Here is a 4925-nt window from a genome sequence, read left to right on the forward strand (position 1 = left end):
GTAAGAATAATGAATCGTGCAGCGCTCGCGTGAGGTGTGCCAGTTGATTCCATCGCCAACTCGATATCGGGGTATTTCATGCATCTCGTATGAAACACATTGTCCCGTCGTTGCGTGATGATTCGCTGCAACACCCGCCGCTGCCACGGTCATCTTCGCTCTGTACATTCGCTTCTGGCTGCTTGCGTGAGGCTCCTTGTAAGAAAGGGGGAACGCGCAAAGGGAAAGGAAAGGAAGCCCGCCAGTTCGAGAAGAACGTTTCTTTTTTTTTCCGTCGTGAGTACGCTGCCGATAGTTACAACGCTAGCGTGAGGTGTCGATCACCGATGTCATCGGGCAACATGATCGGGGTCTTGCATGCAATTTCGCATGGAGGACATTGTCCCGTCGTTGCGCGATGCTTCGTCGCACCCGCCGTTGTACGTACGCGCGGCATCTTCGATGGAGCGAAACTGTTCCTTCTCGACTGCCTGCGTGAGGCTTTGTCCCAGCGTTTACAAAGAGCCCGCCAGTTTGGGATGTATCGTTCCCTCCTCGGCGCGTAAGCATTGCGTCGATATATATAGCGCTTGCGTGAGGTGCATCTCCGATAGCCCCGTCGCCACAGCATGATATCGGGGTCTTTCATATCTTATGGAAGACATGGTCCCGTCGCTGCGCGATGTTTCGGTCACACACCCGCCGCTAATATATACGGTGCATACTCGCGCGGCAGAGAGAGGAGAGAGAGCGTGCTTGCCAGCTGCTTGCGCGAGGCTGCGCCCGTTTCTCCTATTTTCGGTGGGAATAATGAAAAGCGAGCGAAGAAGAGGTTAAGGAGAATAACCGATATGAGCGCACGAGTGCGAAAGCAAACGTTTTCCCATTCGCATCCCGCTCCCGGTGTTTCTTCGTCTCTTTACCTCGTTGTTCTCTCCGAACCGTCCAGCGGATGTGGACCCTCTCTTGAGAAAGAGAGGGCCCGGGTAACCTAGGACGCGACACGTATCCCGCGTCGATGTGCGGCCGTAGGGTACGTATTCCTGCCGTGTGAACAACAACTGTGGACCGGCTGTTAACAGCTTCGACTTTCGTGAGTCTGACTCCCAAGAATAATGGAATTTGTGTGTGAATTTAAGGGGATGAGAAAGACCGATCGAAGCCGGCTGCGAAGTCCGTTCTAATCGGCTATCCAAATCAGGAGGGGAATACGTACGTGCAGGGCGCTGCGACAATAAAATGGGGGGTGTCGTTTCAGAGGAGAACACCGTGGATGTACGTGGTTCACTTGATCGGGGTATCCCCGTCGGCTCCATCGTACTCTCCAGGTTGATCCTAGGTTTTTAAATGTACTCTACGCCTGGCCGTTACGGGAACCGTTCGCAATTGCGTGGCGGTCTCCGTGCGGAACCGCATCCCAGAGACCCCTGTGTCGTCACTTTCGTTCGTTCGGACGAAGTGTCGCGACGCCCGAACCTCCATCGACCGTGTGCTAGTTGGAGGCGCGGGTCTCGGATTCTTCCGAACCCGAGAACTATATACGAGTATGATATATATATATACATGAACACAGAATATTAAAATACAACCCTGAACGGTGGATCACTTGGCTCGTGGGTCGATGAAGAACGCAGCTAATTGCGCGTCAACGTGTGAACTGCAGGACACATGAACATCGACATTTCGAACGCACATTGCGGTCCACGGATACAATTCCTGGACCACGCCTGGCTGAGGGTCGTTCACGTAACCTTAAGACTGCTTACGTTGGCATCTCGGTGTCACGTACGAGCGATTGTTGGACCGTTCGTCGGCGTTTGCCGCGGTCGCACGAAAACAAGCGAGAATACGCTCTAGACGTCATGGAGGGAAGAAGGTTGTGTGTACGCGGCAGATGACTGGAGACATCGTCGTCATCGTCGTTGCTTTGTCGTTCCGGACTTGCGTGAGTGCTAATTTTCACACGGCGTCGTGAGTCGCTTAATTTGTCGACCGCCCGTGTGTGTATGTGCACCGCTCCGGACGCAAGCGCGCGGACGTACGATCATCGACCAGCCTCCGTGTCTCGCCAAATACCCTCGTGATTGTTAACAGACAGCGTTCGCTTTTCGTGCGAGTTTTCATCCGCGCTCCCGACGTAGTCTGAAATGATGCGTGTAAGAAAGAGGCGTGCGTAACCCGCAACGACACACAAGAGAGTTTGTCGTGAGACTACAGAGAAGGACAATGAAAGGGTGTGCGAGTGAGCATGAACACGAGATCGCGTATACCCCACCCGTGTAGTGTGGTGAAGAAATGTATGACGAGAAACAGAGCCCCAGGGATTCTAGAGGGATCGTCTTGTTGCAGGAACAACGCGAAAAGGAGGCACTCATTCGTCGAAACGATGAAGTTCCGGGATGCATCTTCCCCGGCCACGTTTCGGTCGAGTCGTTTGTGGCTCCGTGAATGTGTTGTGTTGTACTACAACTTGTTTCTGTATCCTGAATCCTCTTTGGCGAGGCTTACACAGCCGCCATATATATGACTCATCACATAGGGATGACTTCTCTCCTAGAAGGAGGAGGTGGAAAGGTAGCAGCGTCCGGTCGCCCCATGTCTTCGCGTTAGTCGATCGCCGAGAGAGACCGCGCGTCAAGTCCGGTCGTCCAGTCCACGAAAGCTATACAAAAAGCAAGCGGACGGGCGTTAAACCATACCGGCAGTCGCCTGGCGAGAGTCTCTCTCCTTTAGATCGAATTAAACGAGACGCGAAGATGCTTTGGTGTGGCGCATTAAGGACGATGTGACTTACTTTCCGCTGATCACTTCTGGCGAATTACGAGGAGCTTCCTTACCTTTGGAAACGCTGCTGTTGCGTTACGACAACATATTCCGAAGGCACACGGCGAAGTTGGGACGACGCATCGAACATGATCTCAAGTCTCTCTCTCATTTCCCATTTCTCGTAACATTCGTTCACACACTCTGCCTGGTCCGCTTCTCTCGGTTGTGTGCCCCCGTTGTACGAGGATTACGCCACAGCTTCTTTCGTCATTTTTACACATATATAAAATATATCACTCTACGTGTGTGATATATTTAACACGTATACGACGACCTCAGAGTAGGCGAGATTACCCGCTGAATTTAAGCATATTACTAAGCGGAGGAAAAGAAACTAACAAGGATTTCCTTAGTAGCGGCGAGCGAACAGGAAAGAGCCCAGCACTGAATCCCGCGGTACTGCCGCAGGGAAATGTAGTGTTCGGGAGGATCCGTTTATCCCGTGACGTTGCATCGCGTCCAAGTCCATCTTGAATGGGGCCATTTACCCATAGAGGGTGCCAGGCCCGTAGCGACCGGTGCGCGTCTCGGGAGGGTCTCTCCTTAGAGTCGGGTTGCTTGAGAATGCAGCCCTAAGTGGGTGGTAAACTCCATCTAAGGCTAAATACAACCACGAGACCGATAGCGAACAAGTACCGTGAGGGAAAGTTGAAAAGAACTTTGAAGAGAGAGTTCAAGAGTACGTGAAACCGTTCAGGGGTAAACCTGAGAAACCCAAAAGTTCGAAAGGGGAGATTCATCGTCGACAAATGCTGGCTCCCGTTGGTGCGCGAAACCCCGAAAGGGGTGTCCGTCGCTTTTCCGCAAGGAGGGCGCACGGATGTTACGGCCAACGGCGAACGTTCCGGCTACGTAGACGTGCACTTCTCCCCTAGTAGGACGTCGCGACCCGTTGCGTGTCGGTCTACGGCCCGGGCGGTTAGACCGTTGCGTCGCCTTGTGCGTGCGCGACGGACCCTCGGTGACCCGACCGGCTGCGCGACGGTGTTCCCCCAGATGGTATCGGGCCGCAACCAGTCTTCTCATTCGAACGGTGCGTCAGGCCCGCCGCAAGCTCGGTCAGCTTTGTTTGCCCTGTGGTACGGACGTCTTTCCCGTTCACGGGCCTGGCCAGCTGTTAGCCGGCGGAGCCCTCGGACTGGCCAAGCTTTGAATTACCTGTCGGCGGCGCTATTGCTTTGGGTACTCTCAGGACCCGTCTTGAAACACGGACCAAGGAGCCTAACATGTGCGCGAGTCATTGGGATGAGTAAACCTAAAGGCGAAATGAAAGTGAAGGTCGTCCTTTGCGTCGGCCGAGGGAGGATGGGCGCTGCATAGTGCTCCGCACTCCCGGGGCGTCTCGTTCTCATTGCGAGAAGAGGCGCACCTAGAGCGTACACGTTGGTACCCGAAAGATGGTGAACTATGCCTGGTCAGGACGAAGTCAGGGGAAACCCTGATGGAGGTCCGTAGCGATTCTGACGTGCAAATCGATCGCTGGAACTAGGTATAGGGGCGAAAGACTAATCAAACCATCTAGTAGCTGGTTCCCTCCGAAGTTTCCCTCAGGATAGCTGGCACTCACTCCTCCGTTCCTTCGGGGACGCGTCGAGTCTCATCTGGTAAAGCGAATGATTAGAGGCCTTGGGGCCGAAACGACCTCAACCTATTCTCAAACTTTAAATGGGTGAGATCTCTGGCTTGCTTGGTTCATTGAAGCCACGAGATTTCGGATTAGAGTGCCAAGTGGGCCAATTTTGGTAAGCAGAACTGGCGCTGTGGGATGAACCAAACGCAGAGTTAAGGCGCCTAAGTCGACGTTTATGGGATACCATGAAAGGCGTTGGTTGCTTAAGACAGCAGGACGGTGGCCATGGAAGTCGGAATCCGCTAAGGAGTGTGTAACAACTCACCTGCCGAAGCAACTAGCCCTGAAAATGGATGGCGCTGAAGCGTCGCGCCTATACTCTGCCGTCAGCGGCAAGTGGGGAGGGACGGTGCCATTACTGGTGACCGTCCTCCATGAAGCCCTGACGAGTAGGAGGGTCGCGGCGGTGTGCGCAGAAGGGTCTGGGCGTGAGCCTGCCTGGAGCCGCCGTCGGTGCAGATCTTGGTGGTAGTAGCAAATACTCTAGCGA

General features: G+C 53.9%; 1 non-coding gene across 1 annotated transcript; it reads left to right on the forward strand.

Moving 5' to 3' along the window:
* Nucleotides 1-1565: 1565 nt before the first annotated feature.
* Nucleotides 1566-1720, forward strand: LOC143188016 (5.8S ribosomal RNA). Its single transcript, XR_013003434.1, has one exon. It is a non-coding gene; the product is annotated as a 5.8S ribosomal RNA (ribosomal RNA).
* Nucleotides 1721-4925: the final 3205 nt, after the last annotated feature.

The sequence above is a fragment of the Calliopsis andreniformis genome, unplaced genomic scaffold, assembly GCF_051401765.1.
Source record: "Calliopsis andreniformis isolate RMS-2024a unplaced genomic scaffold, iyCalAndr_principal scaffold0474, whole genome shotgun sequence".
NCBI lineage: Eukaryota > Metazoa > Arthropoda > Insecta > Hymenoptera > Andrenidae > Calliopsis > Calliopsis andreniformis.